The sequence below is a fragment of the Rhinoderma darwinii genome, chromosome 2 (genome assembly GCF_050947455.1).
Source record: "Rhinoderma darwinii isolate aRhiDar2 chromosome 2, aRhiDar2.hap1, whole genome shotgun sequence".
Lineage (NCBI taxonomy): Eukaryota > Metazoa > Chordata > Amphibia > Anura > Rhinodermatidae > Rhinoderma > Rhinoderma darwinii.
In genome coordinates this window covers 289,154,485-289,174,551 of record NC_134688.1, presented here as the reverse complement: position 1 = coordinate 289,174,551, position 20,067 = coordinate 289,154,485, and the positions used below count along the sequence as shown (strand labels likewise).

At 44.2% G+C, this 20,067-nt stretch overlaps 1 protein-coding gene across 1 annotated transcript in view; it reads right to left on the bottom strand.

The window, feature by feature from the left end:
* FGR (FGR proto-oncogene, Src family tyrosine kinase) overlaps positions 1-2,925 on the bottom strand; it is a 114,914-nt gene extending 111,989 nt beyond the window's left edge. The window contains exon 1 of the mRNA XM_075853432.1: positions 2,824-2,925. The gene's annotated coding sequence lies outside the window, so the exon portion shown is untranslated. The remainder of the gene's footprint in view (positions 1-2,823) is intronic.
* Positions 2,926-20,067: the final 17,142 nt, after the last annotated feature.

The window sequence follows — 20,067 nt, the reverse complement described above, 5'->3', positions numbered from 1 at the left end:
GCTTATTTTCTGCGGGACGAGACGTAGTTTTGATTGGTACTGTTTTGGGGTGCATGGGACTTATTGATTCATTTTTATGACTTTTTTGGGGGGCAATGGAAAAAAATTGCAATTTCGCCATCGTTTTTGGGTTGTTTTTTTTTTACGGTGCTCACCTTGCGGTTTAAATTACATATTAACTTTATTAATGGAGCCATTACGGTCACGGCGATACCATATATGTGTACTTTTATTTATTTTTTACACTTTTACTAAATAAAACCACTTTTTATGGAAAAAAATGGTTTGATTTTTTTTTTTATTGTACTTTTTATTAATAATCTTTATTTCACATTGATGACTTATTTTATTAGTCCCACTAGGGGACTTTACTGTGTGATCTTCAGATCGCTGCTATAATGCTCTGGTATACTTCGTATACCAGAGCATTATTGCCTGTCAGTGTAAATCTGACAGGCAATCTGTTAGAACGTGCCTCCGGTGCGTCCTAACAGGCATGTGTCCAGGGCAGACCTGGGGGCTTTTATCAAGCCCCCGGCTGCCATGACAAACCATCGGAGACCCGCGATTGCATTCGAGGGCCGCCGATGGGTGACAGAGGGAGCTCACTCCCTCTGTAAACAAAGTTAAATGCCGCGGTCGCTATTGACGGCGGCATTTAATGGGTTAAACGGCCGCGATCAAAGTAAACTTCGATCGCGGGCGTTGGAGCAGGAGCTCAGCTGTCATCAGACAGCAGAGCCCTGGCTCCTGCCTGCATGGGAGACCCGTGCAGAACTTAGACTAGGCTCACGTGAAAAGGCGTCAGCCTAGCCTAAGGCCCCTTAGTGACGAACGTGAAAAGGCGTATTGTTGGTCACTAAGGGGTTAAGTAAAACACAGCTTGGCCTTCTAAAACCAATGGTAATTGCATAGCTCAGTTTCCTTATTCATACAAAAAACAGGCCAGTTAATCCTCATTTAGGTCTTATGCACACAACCGTAGTTTTCATCCGTAATTATGGATCAGGTATTCACGGATGAAATTACGGACCCATTAATTTCTATAGGCCACGGACACCCTTCCGTATATTTATGGACGTGTGTTTGGGCTGTAGAAAAATATAGAACATGTCCTATTCTTGTCCACAACTGCGGCACGGAATCGCCCATAGAAGTCTATGTACGCTTCCGCACTTGCGGGTTGCTACGGATTTGCAGCCGTATTTGCAGATTCTTATTTGCAGACAGTAAAGGTCCTTACAGTCGTTTGCATGAGGCCTTACAATTTGCTAAGCCTGTGGCTGTCAGACCATACTGGGAGTTTGTAATATACGCTAAATTCAAGTCTCATGTTATATTAAAATAAATAAGTACTAAAATGTGAAATTATTTTTGTGTTCTTATATTTTTCACTGCAAAGTTCATATATTATCATGCGTTATCATGTTATGATATGAAAACACAGACTACAACATACAATTGTACACACCATCCATCTCAAGGTGCAATTTCATGTCTTTTTTTCTGACTGTCTTTTTAGTTTTACCCTGGAAACTGAGAGCTAAAGGAACTGTCTGCGTCTTATAGAATGCTTTTCCTCTCTCACCGTCACCTTAAAGGGGTTGTCCAGTCCCAAAAAATGTATGGCCTACCCTCAGAATAGGCCATCAATATCTGATAGTTCAGGGTCCAACTCCCAGCACCCCCGCCGATCAGCTGTTTTGAAGGGGCCGCAGAGCTTGTACGAGTGCTGCTTCTCCTTAATTTCCTTTAGTGCTCACACTGTGAATCACCGACACACTTGTAGCGGCGGTTCACATTATTACAGCCTTCTGCCATTAACTTCAATGGGAATAGGCCGTAGTACTGTGAACCGGAGCTACGAGTGTGTCGGTGATTCACAGTGTGAGCACTAAAGGAAATGAAGGGGAAGGAGCGCTGGTGCGAGCGCTGCAGCCCATTCAAAAGAGCTGATCGAGGGCAGTGCCGGAAGTTGGATCCGACCGATCAGATATTGATGGCCTACCCTGAGGATAGGCCATCATGTTTTTAGGACTGGACAACCCCTTTAAAAACAGCTTCCCATTGTCTATTGGATTACATGTAAGGTAATGAGCTGATTAATCACATGGCTCACAATTACTGGTGGATTGTTAGACAGTCAAAATGTGGGTGCTCTATGATGAGCTATTGGACAGCAAAGGGCCCATATACCTTTGTTCCACAGGTGTCCTCTGTTGTCTGTGACCGCCCCTGGTCATATATATTTTTTGTGCGATTTTATTCCCTCTACCCTCTGCCTTAGGTCCGTTGTTCTAAAGTTGCCTTTATGCGTTAATGTTTTAAATGTTTATCATGACAAAAGATGACTTCCTGCTATCAATATATTTGCACATGCTAAAGCGTATGTATAACTATATTCAGAAGGGAAAAATATGGACTTGTATTCTATCATTTTAATGATACTGATAGCCCAAGTGTATATAAAAAATCATGTCCAAAACTCAAACCTAAAAGTAATATTTGTACAGCAACGTAAGGTAACAAGCTGTGACATGACATTCTGTCCAGGCGCTGAACATCGGTATGATATGTCTGTTTTTAATGCCATGTTCATTGTCAACACTAGATTTTAAAAACTTTATCTGAGCAACATTTTACCCCATGGCAATGACGTAAACTTTCTGTCAAATCCTTTTTATGTTTTTTCTCCAGTTTATTATCTCCTGTCACAACCTGGGAGAGGCTTGCCAGTCCCCTACGGACACTAGTACAGTATCTGTCTCTACATGTCACTACAATATTAGATAGCACGTAAATGTGTGACAATTTCCAGCTTACCTTCTAATGTGGGATGGCTTTCATCTGATGGTCTTCCCTCTCTTCTGTCTGCAGTTCTTTGTATTTGATCTCTTTTTCACTTTTTAAATCTGTCTCTAAATTTTTGTCTCTGTCTTTTTCACATGCTAAGAAATCTTTCTCTGAAACTTCCTCCTTTCTTAGGTTCCTCTTTAACATCGCAAAAGGAAGTTAAACATTTAGAAACTGCAATTGTTTGACATTTATGTGCATACACTGTTTCTGTGCATTAACTTTGTCATTTTGTGCAATCGTGTTTGTGAAATATGGTGGATTTGACTATGTACACTTATCCACTTTTGCCTTTAGAATGATCATTGTGGCACAGATTATATAATGTTGCTAAAAAGTGCAGCACAAATGCTGTACCAATTGAAATAGTGATATAAGGGGCAACATATAGCCTGTAGAGCTGCACAGGGGCCCAGAGGGGCCCACTCTTATTACACTCTTATTACAAGTATCCTGCCTCTCTTCTCCCTTGCTCCCACTCTCCACAAGTCACTCATAGCTTACACAGACATTGCATCATTTCAGTCAGCCAATCACAGAGCCTCTATGAGTGTCTGAGATGCTCTGGGATTGGCTAATCGCAAATGATGATGTATCTGTGTGTCTAAGCAGTCCACAGCCACAGATAGAGGAGAAACAGGAAGGAGTCCTGCAGCCTTCAGTACAGGTAGTTAACCCCTTCACTCAGGGTTGCCAACCATCCATAAATTTACGGACAGTCCGCAAATAACAGGTGTTTTTTTCTGCCGTCCGTAGTGTCCGGCAAAAAAAAAGCACCGTCCGGGATTTTTTTAGCAGTCTCCCGGAAATTTGCACTGCACATGCGCCAAAATGTACATGCGCAGTGCAAGCGAATAGTAGGCTGCGGCCAGGCATATTTTCAGATTCTGCGTAATCTGAAAATATGCAGGCCAGCCGCTGCCAAGTGAGGTCGGTGCCGGGGGTGGACCAATCCAGTCACCTGACATGAGGTCAGGTGACTCAGGTCTGTTGACTGCACTTGTCCAGTCCTGTGCCGTCACCGACCCGAATCAAAAGTGATCCTCCGCTTCGCTACATGACCATTTCCTCCTCCTGACGGTGAGTCGTGTCAGGCAGAGCGTGGTAGCGGTGGGCTACCGCTCTCCACTCTGTTTGACGAAGTACAAGGGAAGGGGGGAGGCTGTGCGGCGCTACTTACAAGGGAAGAGGGGCACTATCTAGAAGGGGGGCTGTGTGTGGCGCTATCTACAAGGGGGAGCTGTGTGGCTATTTACAAGGGGGGTTGTGTGTGGCGCTATCTACAAGGGGGGAGCGGTGTGTGGCGCTATCTACAAGGTGGGCTTTGTGGCGCTATCTACAAGGGGGGCTGTGGTGCGCTTTCTTCAAGGGGAATCTGTATGGCTATCTACAAGGGGGAGCTGTGTGGCGCTATCCACAAGGGGGGCTGTGTGTGGTGTTATCTGCAGGGGGCACGGTTATCGATGGGGCACATTTATTGTGTGTGGAGGATGCTGGAAAAGCGAGAAATCAACATGTCTGTATGTCAAATTCTGCAGAGATTCGTCGTGGATGAAATAAGTCGTCACGGTGGTCTGGGCCGGATGGAGAAAAAAAAGGGAAAGTGAACGACTAATCAGAGAAAACAACCCCTAAGTTAGCGGGGGAAAGCTACAGACAAGACTGTGATTGGTGAGTCACTCCTAGAACGCTGCACAGTGCAGAGGCAATGATTTTGTAATGTGTCCGTGAAAATTTTGTCTGTCCGTGAATTTTAGCCCAGTTGTCCAGAAATTTCTGAAGTGGAGGTTGGCTGGCAAACATACCCGGTTTGTCATGGATATTCCATCCGGATTTGTACGGAAATCAGAGAATGCTGAAGATTTTTCAAATCTGTAGCATGCCCATTCTGATCTGCATGTTTACAGTGGATTTCACCCTTTTCCATGTAAAAGGAGTGAAATCTGCAGTAAAATCTTCATGTAAGGGGGTCGTGGCTTGGACATGGCGCTGACCAGACATGCTGCTTGAGAGCTCCGTTCCTGCACTTCCCTAACCCGAACATTAGCACATTAAACAGCTGAATTTCACCTACCTGATGGTCAGGAAATCCAAGGCCACCTCTGGGACTCCTTATTGTACGAGGCAGATGTCATCAGCCGGCTCCATTCAGCGTTTCCTCACAGACGCTGCAGTTGGAGCGCCTTCCAAGATGGCGCCGCTGGAGAGGAGACGAGATGGCATCACTGGTTGTATCTGGTGTATATTGGATTGTTTCTCCTTGATTAGATTAAGGAGTGGGTGATCGTTTCACCCGTTTGTTTGTTTGTTTGTTTGTCTTGTCTTTGTCTTCGCTGCTTTAGTGCATGTTATTGGCTTGATTATCCCGATTGCGGTGGAGATGGCACAGTTGAAAGTTTGTACCTTTTAATGTTAGAGGGCTAACATGCACAAAGAGCGGGTACATATCTTGTTCTAATTTTCAGGTGGGCCATACACCACAATTTACTAATCGCTATTACCCAGTTTGGTTTCACAGTGCCAACCTGGAATCCATGTCCGTGCTAGTATTTGTATACAAAAATCGCTTTCTCATAAGACCATAGATGTCCTTGTTGACCCGGATGGTCGGTATGTCTTTCTTAAAGGAACAGTGTCATCACAAATTATTTTTTTATATGTTAAAGATGTTAGTGCTTTATTAAAAACGTTTATATTCATTTGTGTGTTTGTGTTTTACTTTTTCTTATTTTTACATTTTTTCTTCCCTATGGGGGCTGCCATTTTTTGTTCCATTTCTGTCTGTGTCGATTAACGACACATACAGACATGGAATACGGCAGCCACAGTCCCATAGGGACTGCGAACGGCTCCCGTCCCATTGACTTCAGTGTACGGCGTCTGTGTGGGAACTGCGCATGCGCCGCTCCCACACAGTCCAATTCGAAATTGGCGCCGTCCGGCGCCATTTTCCTGTGGACCGGAAGTCGCGGCCGGACAGTAATATTACTACTTCCGGTCGCGGCTTCCGGATTTGTGCACTTGGACCAGCGGCAGCAAACGGAGCGGACGGGCCGGAGGGAGCCGCGGCGGCAGGAGCAGGTAAGAGATTTCAATGTATGTTCGTGTTTGTGTGTGTTTACTACTGTATGTAAACCTACTACACTGTGTGTTAGCTCAAAAAATGGCGACACACAGTGTAGGAGGTTACACCGTTCAAACCCCTCGTTTATCCCGGCACTAGCCAGGATAAAGGAGGGGGGGATGCTGAGAGCTCACTAGAGCGAGGGCTTTTAACCCAATGTTGCAATGCTGCAATTTTGGGAATAGCTCCATCTAGTGACCAAAAATGGGTAGTATTATAAATTTTGAATTAATTTATAATATTTCCTGACTCGTGAAAAAAATAAAAAAAATTTGAACAATGTTTAATCACCCACACACTAAATGTTTAATTTAAAAAAAACAAACATGTTTTTCTGGCAACACATTCCCTTTAAACTGTCCATTAGGAATAAGATCTTCACTTTGGCTAATTTCTACCTTCCTAATCAGGATCAGGCACGGGTGTGCCGATTGTTTCTGAGAAAATTAGAGGAGTTTTCAGAGGGTGTTTTAATTGCGGGAGGTGATTTCAATTTGACATTTAATTCCAGACTTGACACCTCCTCGGGCAGGTCTGCTGTTCCTAAGACACAATTGTCGGCCTTGAAGACTACGATGCACTCCATGCAATTGATTGACGTGTGACGGATTCTCCATCCTCGGGTACGAGAGTATACTTATTTCTCCCCCTTACACAATATGTTCAGTCGATTAGATGCCTTTCTCGTTAGCCACCACTTGCTTACCTGGCACCCTACTTCTGAGGTGGGTCCAATGTTTTGGTTGGATCATGCTCCAGTCTTTTTGTCACTTACCTTTCCTAATTCGGTGTCCAATTTCCAGTCCTGGAAAATTAATGACAATCTATTGCGCTCTTAAGGAAACGCTTAGCGTTTTTTTTTTTATGTACACGCTCATGACTCTACTCCTCTACCATTCCAGTGGGAGGCATTGAAGTGTGTGGTTAGAGGTGTCCTAATACAGCAGGGGGCACGATTAAAGTGGGAAAAAAGGGGAAGCTATTGCGCGGCTCCTTGCTCAGATACGGGATTTAGAATCCAGTCAAACGCGTTCTTTCCTCACAGGTTTTTTCGGAACTTACTACAGCGAGAGAATCCTTGCGTTCTCTGCTAGACCAATCACATGCTAGGTTTCGGGATCGGATGCGCAAACATTCTTACGAATTTGCAGACAAATGTGTCTGGTCCTTGGCAAGGATTTTACATCCTCGTACACAAGCGTCCTACATTCCTAAAATTACATCTCCCACTGGCGGTGATGTTCATGACCTGGTCGGCATCACTGAATGTTTCAGACACTATTACTCTACCTTGTATAATCTCAAAGGACATTTTCATGATATGCAGGCTGATGCGTTACGGGAAAAAATTTACCATTATGTACAGGACACTGCTTTGCCGCCTTTCTGGAATGGGGATGCCTTGGGACTTGAGGAAGATTTTTTGAAATCGGAAGTGGAGCGTGCAATTGGGGACTCTCCCTTGGGCAAAAGTCCAGGACCTGATGGGTTTAACAATATTTTTTCTAAGACATTTAAGGATCAACTTGCTCCATTTTTGACGAAAGTCTTTAACTCCGTGTCTTCCTCTTGTCCCTCAGTCTCTCGAGGCTCATATTACCCTTTTACCAAAACCGGGTAATGATCCAACTACATGCGCAAACTTTAGGCCCATCTCGTTGATTAATGTAGATGTGAAACTCTTTGCGAAATTGATTGCCTCTCGCCTCTCTCCGTTATTGCCTGACTTGGTCATGGATGATCAGGTGGGGTTTATACGTGGTAGAGAAGCTCGGGATAATACTAACAAGACCCTTCTTTTAACATAATATTGCCAGGCTAGCAAGATACCGATGTGTTTACTTTCGGTTGATGCCGAAAAGGCTTTTGATAGCGTACACTGGGTGTTTCTCCGTAGTATGATTATGACATTATACCACAGGCCTACAGATCGAGTTAAAGTTTTTTTTGTCTGACTCCCTGCCTGTTACAAATCGTACAAGACAGGGGTTCCCACTCTCGCCTCTGTTATATGTTTTGGTCATGGAACACCTTGCTGGTGCACTGCGGAATAAACCTAACATCAATGGCATTTGTGTTGGTGCACAGCATCACAAAATAGCACTCTATGCTGATGATCTTCTCGTGTACATCACGAATCCTAGGATTTCCTTGCCATCTTTGACTGGGGAGTTTGAGCGATTTGGTCATTTGACTCATTTTAAAGTTAATTACTCTAAATCGGAGGCGTTGAATATATATCTAGACGCCCCTCTAGCTGCTCATCTCGCTCGGGTATTCCCGTTTAAGTGACACTACACTTCCTTAAAATACTTAGGGATACATATCCCCACACATTTGTCTGACTTGTTTACCATGAATTACACACCTGTCCTACAGCGTACCTTGCGAGAGTTAGTGGCGTATGGGGGTGGGCGCATGTCATGGTTTGGTCGTATTAACGCTGTTAAAATGGATATATTGCTCAAATTTCTGTACAGATTTCAGACTGTCCCTATTGTGGTACTCGCGGTTTTCTTCAAGACCTTACATAGGGCCATAACCAAATTTGTGTGGGGCTCCTCTAAGCCTCGCACTAGATTTTCTGTCCTTAGCCGGCCTAAAGTGGAGGGGGGCGCGGGTTTGCCGGACTTTAAACGTTACCATCAAGCTGCGATCCTCATGAGATTGGTCGACTGGTTCCGCTCAGATGCGGGTAAGCAATGGGTGCACATTGAGAAAGGTATGTCCTCTCTTGCATTGTCCTCTTTGCCTTGGTTGACTGGCTCCCAGCGACCAACGTCTTCTCTGCCTTTCCTCACGCGTCAGGAGCAGATCATTGGTGCTCTGGACCTTGCTCACCGTCCAAGTCCTTTGACTCCTCTTTTTGATAACCCTTCCTTCCCTCCGGCGGTGGGTGTGGACACATTCCTCTGTTGGGGGAGACAGGACCACGGATGCTTGGCTCAGACCCTTACACCTGATGATGCAATTTTGTCACTTACGACCGTCTCTGAGGCCTGCCCGGGGAGACTATCAATATGGTGGTCCTATTTTCAGCTGCGTTCATATCTCTCTTCCATGGGTGATTGTCTTGTGCTGCCGAATCCTTTGGAACATTATCTGTCCTTGACTTCTGCTCCTTCTCATATGCTGTCCTATCTACATGGGCTCCTCCGACCTGGTTACTCTTATTCTCAGTTGGCGTTCACCACAGCTTGGGATGAGGAAATGGGGGTTCGACACTCTGAGGAGGATTGGGGGACTTCTTTCTTTGCTCATAAGTTGCCGACTTCCTGTTTTGCTCAGGAGAAAAACGATAAAATACTTACCAGGTGGTACCATTGCCCTTCCTTTTTACATAGGATATTTCCTAATGTACCTGCTGATTGTTGGAGGTGTGGGTAGGCTCCTGGAACTATGTTGCACATTTGGTAGGATTGCCCCAAGTTCCGTCCCTTTTGGGGAAAAAAATTTTGATCTCGGATACAATCTTTTTGACACTGATGTTCCTACTTCTCCTTCTATTGGATTGATTTCCATGGTTCCTGGATCACTCCCACACCTCAAAAAGGGCGTCTTTAGGCATTTTCTGACTGCAGCTAGAACTGTAATACCACGTCACTGAAAGTCCATTAATGTGCCTTCTTTGCAGGAATGGGTGACTGAAATGAACGGGATTATGAGAATGGAGGAGTTGATGTCTGCTGATCGGGATAAATCTGAGATCTTTGTTCAAACTTGGTCAGTGTGGTCAGGGTTTCGGGATGGTGCTGATCTGCCTCTCTGGTTGGATGGCCTCTTTTGAATGCTCATATCACCAATTCTATGTGGTTTTTGTCCGTTTGTGTTTACCTCTGTTGTCTTGTGTTTGTGTAACATTGTGTTGAAATTAACACTTAAAAAACGTCATTACTACTAGTTTTTTTGGGACTGGTTTCCCTACATATTGCACTACTTTCGATTTGGTTATTGTGCTGCTACTTGCCATTAGATGTTATTATTTCCTTCCTTTTTTATTTTTGCTGTCTGGGAGGCTACCTCCTACCATTGTTCTAATGTCTCTGTACCATTTTCTACAGCTTGAATTTATTGCACTGCGTGCAAAATGTTAAAATCTCGTGGGATGTTTTATATGCTCTGTTTTATATTCTAATAAAATTGTTGATAAAGAAAAAAAAAAATCTTCATGTAAGACATGCGGATTTTGATGCATAAGTGCTGTACAAAATCCATTACAAATCCTCTACGTGTTGGGGTTAAAGCGACCCTCTGGTCTCAGGGCAAAATTTTAAATATTATGGGGTATATGGAGTAATATTACCTGTCGACCTCCAGTTGCCCCCCTATGCCGGGAATCCACCCTTTCAGGGTCCCCTCTGTGTTGTCTCAAATTGGCCACAGTGCTTTTCAGACTGAGCCTAAGACACTTCTTCTGCTCATGGATTGGCCAGAACTTCTCACGTGAGCAGCTTTGTCCAATCCGAGAACAGTGGGAGTGTCTCAGACACATAGTCTAAGAAGCGCTGCAGCCATTTTGGGACAGCACAGAGGGGACCCTAAAACGGCGAATCCATGGCAGAGGGGCACAACTGAAGGGCATCAGATGTTATTACTCCATATACACCAGAGTTAAAAGTTGTCCTGGGACCGGAGGGTCACTTTAACCTCTTCACTATTCCAGTCTACTTTGTTATTAATTATCTACTGCCCTACACCACCTGGGATGCTATTAACCCCTTTACTGCCCTAGCCCATGATGGATGTTTTCACTAACGGGGTTTCCAGAGAAAATCTGCTTGGTGGGGGTCTGACTCGCTGAGGGTCCCCTTACCAATGGGAATCTCACTTAATAAGTGAATAGGTGCTAGCAGAAGGGGGACTGTAATGTCGGGGTAGGGAAACAGACAAGTGAGCCCTAATCTACCCGCCACTCAGTCCCTGCCTACTTGCAACGACCCGCCCTAGGCGACGGGGTACAACTGGGCGACGGTCCCTACACTCAATAGGTGCACGACAGACAAACAGACAAGGGTACAAAGAAGCCAGGGAAATGGGGAAGTTGCCCACGGGAACACCGTGAGCAACAAGCGAGGTGAACGAGCCGAGTCAAACCAGGAGATGAGCGAGGTACAAAAACGCAGAGCAGAAGAGTGGTCAGAAAAGCCAAGGTCAATCACAAGCAGAGGATCAGTAGTTCAAGAAGCTGCAGCAGGGCCAGGAAACCAGAGAAGAATCACAAGCAAAGGAGGAACAGGAAAGGCAGGTATAAATAGACAGAGGGCGGGAGCTAGCTACGTCTGGCCAGGCTGTGATAGGCTCTCCCACTCCTAAGCCTGCCATCCTGGGTGGTGGAAGATGGAGTCAGTCTCACAGACATAGAAGCAGGTGCAGACTGATTACCTATGGGCGTCGACACAGAAGTTGTGTCTGGCAGATCCTTTACAGGGACCTTGTTCAGTTTATGTATAATAACATGGAGCTCCCTTAGAAAGTGTATGGCTAGTGGTGGGGGTCCTCAGTAAGGCTCTATTCACATAGCGCTTGTGAACTATTTTTCGCTTATGCACTTCAAAAGCGCCCGCCGTATACGCTAAACGTATCCATAGTCCCCCTTTCACTTGCCAAAGGGTGAACTTTTGCCATACGCCGGGCCAATACGTGTCTACATACTTTTTTATCAGCTGTATAGATTAGTGTAGTAGATGACGCTATTCTATGAATAGGTATCCAATAAAAAAAAACATTTTGCACAATATACGGTATAGTGAAAGGCTATTGCTGACGTATTTCGTTAAATATGCCTATACAGTGGCATACGTTGCAGCCTTTGGTCAGAGGTATGCGTAGAAACTAAAGGGTCTAGCACTGAGTGAACACAGCTTAAGTTTATGGGTAGAGGGCCCTCAGTCAGTTTATGGGTGCTGGGTCATGGATGGCTTTCTTATTAAGTGTTAGGCCTTATTCACACGAACGTGTCTGATTTGCGCGCGTAAAAAATGTAGAGGTTTTTCCTGCATTGCAGTTCCGTGTGCCGTCCATTTACGGTGCGCGTCTGCGTTTTTTATGCGTGTATGTCATCTGTATGTCGCGCGTTTTTTACGACAGCAAAAAAAACTAAAGGAGGTGTTTTTCCTTTTCTCATAATTTCTTTAGCAACTGTTGCGTGAATCACGGACAGCACATGGACATATTTACATCCGGTTCACGCGCGTTAAAACAACGGATGTCACACGGACCTATGCAATTCAATGGGGCCATTCAGACATTCAGTGTTTTTCACGCAGCGTATGTCCTCTGAGTGAAACTCACTGCATGTCCTATTCTTGTGCGTTTTTTGCGCATCACGCACCCATTGAAGTCTATGAGTGCGTGAAAAAAGCACATGGACGTCATACGTGTGCTGTGCGTGATTCATGCAACAGTTGCTAAAGAAATGATGAGGAAAAAAACACCTCCTTCAGTTATTTTGCTGACGTAAAAAACGTGTGACATACAGATGACATCCGCGTGTAAAAAACGCAGACACGCACCGTACACGGATGTCACACGGAACGGCAATGCAAGAAAAATGCTGTGTTTTTACGCTCGCAAAACGGACACGTTCGTGTGAATAAGGCCTAAGGCCTTATTTACACGAACGTGTTAAATGTCCGTGCGTCGGCCGTTGAAACAATGGCCGTCACACGGATCTATATAATTCAATGTGGCTGTTCACACGGTCGTTTTTTCACGCTTCACGCATCCCTCTATGGACTCTAATCTATGGGGCATGCGTGACATCGCGTCCCGCAGCAGAGCACGGATGCACCTTGGACGTGAAAAACTGCAGTTTTTAACGTCCGAGATGCGCAGCGCTCCTGTGAATCCGGTCTCAGTGTGAGTGTGGTGCTGGGGGGAACGCAGTAAATGAATGGGTTCATAGTAGGCATATGGATGGTAGTGTATAGGTGATGTGATTGATAGATACATAACAAAAGAAGTTAAAGGAAAAGCGGCGCTCCATAAATAAAAAATAAAAAAAGATCTTTATTATAATTATCTGGTAAGGCTTCATTTTGGCTCCATGATGCTTTCCCACGCATCTTTACTTTCAACTGCTATTGAGTGCTCCCTCTCCTTTCTACTGCATCAAATTACACTATATGGACAAAAGTATTGGGACACTTAATAATTTAATTCAGGTATTTAATTCAGTCCAATTGCCACAGGTGTAGTAGAGCTGAAATTTGCTTACCGAAATTTTCATTTCCTGGACACATATGAGATGTTATCTCCCTAGATATAATTAGAAGAGAACAGGTTAACAAGCAATAACCAATTAACTAGTAATGCAAGGACCTCCTATATGAGGCCCAGGGAAACCCCACCTCCTTGTATGGTATGTAGCAGTTAAAATAATTAATCAGGGTGGGAAGCTGTGCTGCCTCCGGACTCCAGGAAATGAAAATTTCGGTAAGCAAATTCCAGCTTTCCTGATCGTCTGTCGGCAGCACACATATGAGATTTGTAAAGCAATATTTATGGGGTGGGAGATCCAGACATTTTGCCAAAGGCTGAACACACGGGAGCAGAAACATCCAACCTATAGTGACGGATGAAGGTTGAAGGTGATGCCCAAGTTGCTGCTTTGCAGATCTGTTTTAAGGGCATAAGACCAAATTCTGCTCATGAGGTTGCAATAGAACGAGTGGAGTGAGCTTTTACATGGATCGGAGCCATCTGCCCGGACAGAGAATAACAGACTGATGGTGTCTTTTATCCATCTATCCAGGGTAGCTTCACTGGTTTTTGGCTTTGCCATGAAATTGTAAGAATAAGGATTCTGAATGGTTGAGTTGTCTGAAGGTATGAGAGCCCTGCTCTTTTTACATCCAGAGTATGTAGAGAGGTTTGATGATCGAATTCTGGTTCAGGAAAAAAGACAGCTAGGATGATTTCCTATTCAACGTGTGACGCAGAAGGAATTTTAGGTCTGAAATTTGGAAGAGTTTAAAACATTATGCAGTCATGTAATATACGAAGATACGGCTCTTTGCATGACAGGGCCTGCAGTTCTCCTACTCTCTTTACCGAAGGGATTGCCACTAAGAATAGAGTTTTGAAGGATATGTGTTTCAGGCTTGCTTGGAGAATAGGTTCTAACGGAGGACCTGTCAATGCTTGGAGGCCCAAGGACAAATCCCACGAAGGAACAGGATTATGAACCACCGGTTTTCGATTTCTTATAGCTTTGAAGAATCTACGGATCAGAGCCGGATTAGAAAATTTTGATTCTAATTGAGCATTTATGGCTGTGCAGTACTCCTTCAGCATGTTGTATTTAAGGCCTTTGTTGAAACCTTCTTGGAGAAATTGAAGAATGGATGCGAGAACGTCCATAGAGACAGAGTTTGAGACTCACACCAGTATTTATAGATATTCCAGACTCTATTGTACACAGAAATGGTGGCTGGTTTTCTAGCCTCAAGTAGTGTTTTAATGACCACTTCTGACCGGCCTGATTGAGCGGGAGTCCCTAAAACAGTCTCCAAACTGTCAGATGTAAGTTGCGGACCTGTTGGTGAAAGTAACCTTTCTGGATGAGGAGATCTTGATGGGCTGGCAGTTTCCAGAATCTGCCTCTCAAAATATATAATGCAAGAGAAAACCAAGCCCAGCGTGGCCAGAAGGGTATCACTGCGATGGCTTCTGATTTCTCATCTAAGATTTTCTTGAGGAGTTTCTGAATTAGAGAAAGAGGCAGGAAGCCATAGATCAACTTGTTGGACCAACTGATCGACTGTCTATGGCCACTGTGTGACCTATTGGGGACAGAGAACAAAAATAAATTTTTGTTTTCGTGTTGTCCGATGATGCCATCACGTCTAGATCCCGTAATCCCATCCTCATGGTGATCGGTCTGAATATCTCTGGATTCAGGCTCCATTCTCCTGAATGTAGAGTGTTCCGACTTAGCCAGACTGCTTTGAGAGAACCCCGGATATGAGCTGCCGAATATTCAGAAGATTGGATTCGGACCATGTCATTATAGCTCTGCACTCTTTGGAAAGTTGATGACTCCTCGTGCCGCCATGTTTGTTTATATAGTAGACTGATGCCAGGTTGTCTGTCTGGACCAGGACATTGAGATTATGAAGGACAGAGTGAAAATGATGAAGTTCTAGCTTGACCGCTTTAAATTCTCTTAGGTTGGATGAAAGAGACTTCTCCTGAGGTGACCATAACTGTTGGATCCAATAATTTTCTACATGAGCACCGCAGCCCAAAGAGGATGCATCCGTTTTGAGAGTCACCTGAGGATGAGGAGTCAGAGTTCTGCCTGAGAGAAAGTCTGAGGGGATTTAGCCACCATAGTAGATCTCTCATGGTGTGGAGAGAGAGATGACTTTGTCTAGACTTGTCAGGTTCTGGTTCCATAGGGCCAGTATGTTCAATTGTAAATATCTTATGTGGGCTCTGGCCCAGGGAACTGCATCTATGGATGATGTTAACAGCCCCAGTACCCTCATGGATGACCGGGTAGAGACTCTGCGGTCTGAGATTAAGTCAGTCACTTCTGTCACAATTCTCCTTCTCCTTTCTAAAGATAATCTTAGGGACATATATTTTGAGTTGATCAGGAACCCTAAGAACTTTATCTCCTGGACCGGAGTGAGTTGAGATTTCTCCTGATTTATCAGGAACCCATGATCTTTCAGAGCTCTCAGTCACTTGAAGATGGAGAATAAGATCTTCTTTGGAGGGAGAGACAATCAGCCAGTCGTCTAGATATGGAATCACTGTTACCCCTTGGAGACGAAGAGCTGCAGTGAGAACTACCACAATTTTGGTGAACACCCGAGGTGTTGAGGTGAAGCCGAACGGGCGACACTTGACTTGGTAGTGAAGAGTTTGTGACTTGTTCTGGATGGCTATCCTAAGATATTTCCAGTGGCTTTGTAAGATGGGAACATGTAGATATGCATCTGTTAGATCTATGGATACCATAAACTGTCTTTTTGAAGAATGGCAAGGACAGATCAAATAGTTTCCATCTAGAATTTTTTTATTTATTTATTTTTCTTTCAAGAACTTGTTTAGATATGTAATGTGTATCTATAATTAGGCGCCATTTTTTTTCGGGTTTTGTGACCAGAAAAAAATTCTGGAATATAGTAATTTCCCTTTTTGTTTGGATGGGATCAATTCCAAGGCTCCTTTCTTTATACATTCTTGAACCATATCAATCAATACTGGAGTTGGTTGATTGATGAAAAATTTGTACGGGGGGGGGGATTTGAATTCTAGGGAGTACTCCCTTTGAATTGTGGAGGACACCCACTCGTCCGAGGAGGTCTTGGACCAAATGGACAAAAAAAGATGTAGTCTTCCTCCCCCCTGGGCTTTTACAGCTCTGGCGTCATAAATCATTGGGTTCTGGGTTCTGCTTCTTTTTGAAGTTACCCGGGTTGTCTTGGCGAGGCCTGGACCGTCACTGCTTATTCTTTCAGAATTTTGGGGACCTCTTTCTTTTGAAAACGAAAAGGACCTAAAACTGGGATTAGGTATTTTCGTTTGAGGAAAGGAGTGACCCTTCCCATTCGCAAGAGCTTTCAACTGTGGACCAAACAGATTACCTGACTGAAAAGGCAAATTACAACAATTTGTCTTGGCAGGAATATCCCCATTCCAGAATTTTAGCCATAGGGCTCTTCTGGCTGAATTAGCAGCAGTCATTGCTTTCAATAAATTTTTAATAATATCAAGTGGAGCATCACAAAGAAATTCAGACTTATTTTTAATGAGAGGTAGTGACTCCAAAGTGTCATCTCTAGGCACCCCATCCTCTAAATCTTGGGTTAACTGGCTTAACCACACACGTACGGCTCTAGCCACGGAACCGCAGAGAAAAACCATTTTACATGCAGCAGCAGCTGCAGATAAATAGGAATTTTTTATTCTTTTAAATAACCCATCAGCCTTCCTGTCCATAGGGTCTGGAGCCGGGTAGAATCTGCTGATGGGAATATGGATTCTTTAGAGCGCTTGGCATCCATTTTTGGTACAGAGTCCCACTGATCCACATAATGAGAATACATTTTATAGGTGGATTTAAACTTTGCTCAAATCTCTTTCCAGGCTTAGCCCATTCCCTCTGCAAACACTCAGTGAGGACAGCGGCCTGGAAGACCTTTATCTTTAGTGATAGGAAAGTAAAAGAGCGGCTCTTTTTTACACTTATACTTTGTGTCTTTTTTAGACTCCATAGTGGCTTTTACCGCTTTAATGAGAGGGGGCAAAATTCTCTTTCTTGAGAAGAAAAAGATCCTCAGGATCATCAGAGTCTTCATGAATAGAAATATATTCCCCTTCAGATGATGGGGATACACTAGAGGATGATGGGGAAGTTGCTCTGGCTGGGTTATGCGTACTCTTTTTATGAGAAGATTTAACCTCTTTCAAATGTGGAGGAAAATTGCTCTTTAAACCAAGACAAGCAGGATTGGGCTTCAGCCCTCTGAGGACCCTGTTCCTCGGTGTCACAACATATAGAACATATATTTAAAGAGGCTCTGTCACCAGATTTTGCAACCCCTATCTGCTATTGCAGCAGATAGGCGCTGCAATGTAGATTACAGTAACGTTTTTATTTTAAAAAAACGAGCATTTTTGGCCAAGTTATGACCATTTTTGTAGTTATGCAAATGAGGCTTGCAAAAGTCCAAGTGGGTGTGTTTAAAAGTAAAAGTCCAAGTGGGCGTGTATTATGTGCGTACATCGGGGCGTTTTTAATACTTTCACTAGCTGGGCGCTCTGATGAGAAGTAACATCCTCTTCTCTTCAGAACGCCCAGCTTGTGACAGTGCAGATCTGTGACGTCACTCACAGGTCCTGCATCGTGACGGCCACATCGGCACCAGAGGCTACAGTTGATTCTGCAGCAGCATCAGCGTTTGCAGGTAAGATCGACTTACCTGCAAACGCTGATGCTGCTGCAGAATCAACTGTAGCCTCTGGTGCCGATGTGGCCGTCACGATGCAGGACCTGTGAGTGACGTCACAGGTCTGCACTGCCAGAAGCTGGGCGTTCTGAAGAGAAGAGGATGTTACTTCTCATCAGAGCGCCCAGCTAGTGAAAGTATTAAAAACGCCCCGATGTACGCACATAATACACGCCCACTTGGACTTTTACTTTTAAACACACCCACTTGGACTTTTGCAAGCCTCATTTGCATAACTACAAAAATGGTCATAACTTGGCCAAAAATGCTCGTTTTTTAAAAATAAAAACGTTACTGTAATCTACATTGCAGCGCCTATCTGCTGCAATAGCAGATAGGGGTTGCAAAATCTGGTGACAGAGCCTCTTTAATGCTGCGTCTTCATACAGGGGCGGCTGCATCTCACACATTCTATGTCTAGGTTTTCTCCATCCACTGACATGTCTGGAGGAGGACGTCTAGCAGAAAACAGAGAGAAAGCCATTAGGATAAGAGGCAACACCTGCAATCAACATGCAACATAGCAGTGGAAACAGAGCCCAGAAAACCAAACTTAGCAAGTCTAGACTAAGAGCTTTGGTAACAAAAGAGCAACAGCCGCTGTTTATAATGTATAGTACACACAGTAAATACATCAAACATTTTCCACATATGACCATGAGACTCCCATATTGACACTACTCACGTGGCAGGAACCGAGGATTCTGCTGCTTAGGCAATGGTGTAATCAAACACATAGCGCCAAAGTTTAAATATCCTCCGAAATCCCATGTATGCGCGCGTCCAAGCCCAGACTGCGACTACATCCCGCACACGGAAACAAGCAAGGGATTTACCTTAGATGGCGTCATCTTACGGTAAGCGAGATCGTGCCCGCGCCATTTTTGCCTGGAGTCAGATGGTCAAACACAGGCACCTTCTTTGCACGATTCCCAGGAAGTGCATTGAGAAGGGAAAACCAGGTACGGCTGCCTAAGCAGGACACTGGTATATTTGTGTGTCCAATATGACCCGTCTGCGTCCTGATGGGAACGGGTTTTCACCCACCCACCTACCTAGTAAGTTTGGCCTTTTTTGTGGTTTTGACAATATGCCAGTTGGACACACATAGGTGCAGCAGATGCATGCACAGCCATAGAGTTTTTTAAATTAAAATAAAGAAATAAAAAAAACAAAGGGGCATAATGGCTCTTCGGGCCGAGGGACCTGAAACTCTTCTGGTATACAGCCCGGCATGATAGATAAAGAAGGAAGGAAGAAAAGAACTAAATAAGGACTCCAAAGAATCCCACCTGTAGTCTTCTAAACATGAAGAGAAATAAAAATACAAGGAGGTGGGGTTTCCCTGGGCCTCATATAGGAGGTCCTTGCATAACTAGTTAATTGGTTATTGCTTGTTAACCTGTTCTCTTCTAATTATATCTAGGGAGATAACGTCTCATATGTGTGCTGCCGACGAACGATCAGGAAAGAGGAGATATCAACGCTCCCGTGTGGTGCAATTTAGAGGATCTAACATATCTCCTGTCTCTTTTAGTATTCCCCAAGAAATAACAAATCTGGAGCATTTTTTTTCTTGGAACTCTGTGTTATGTTGTTCCTATGTTATTCCCTTTTGGAAATGCATGAATTCGAAAATTGGTTTTACAATACCCTTTGTCCTACATTGTCTTACAATGTAATCACTGATATCATTGGATGTCATCGGTAAGGGTATGTTCACACGCTTAACGAAAAATGTCTGAAAATACGGAGCTGATTTCAGAGAAAACAGCCTCTGTTTTTCAGGCGTTTTTGAAACTGAAAACCTAAAATTTGGAGCTTCTTTTCAGGCGTTTTTTGAGGCGTTTTTCATAGTGTTCAATGGATAATCAGCTCCAAAAAACGCTTCAAGAAGTGACATGCTACGGCTATGTTCACACAGAGTTTTTTTGGAGGCGGAATTTCTGCCCCAAAATTCCGTTTAGAAGTTTGAGGCAGATTTTCCTCTCCCTGCACGCCGATTTTTGTGGCGTTTATCGCAGCGTTTTTCGCCCGTGGCCATTGAGCGCCGCGGGCATAAAACGCTGCGAAATACGCTTTCTCTGCCTCCCATTGAAGTATGGGAGGTCACAGGCGTAAACGCCC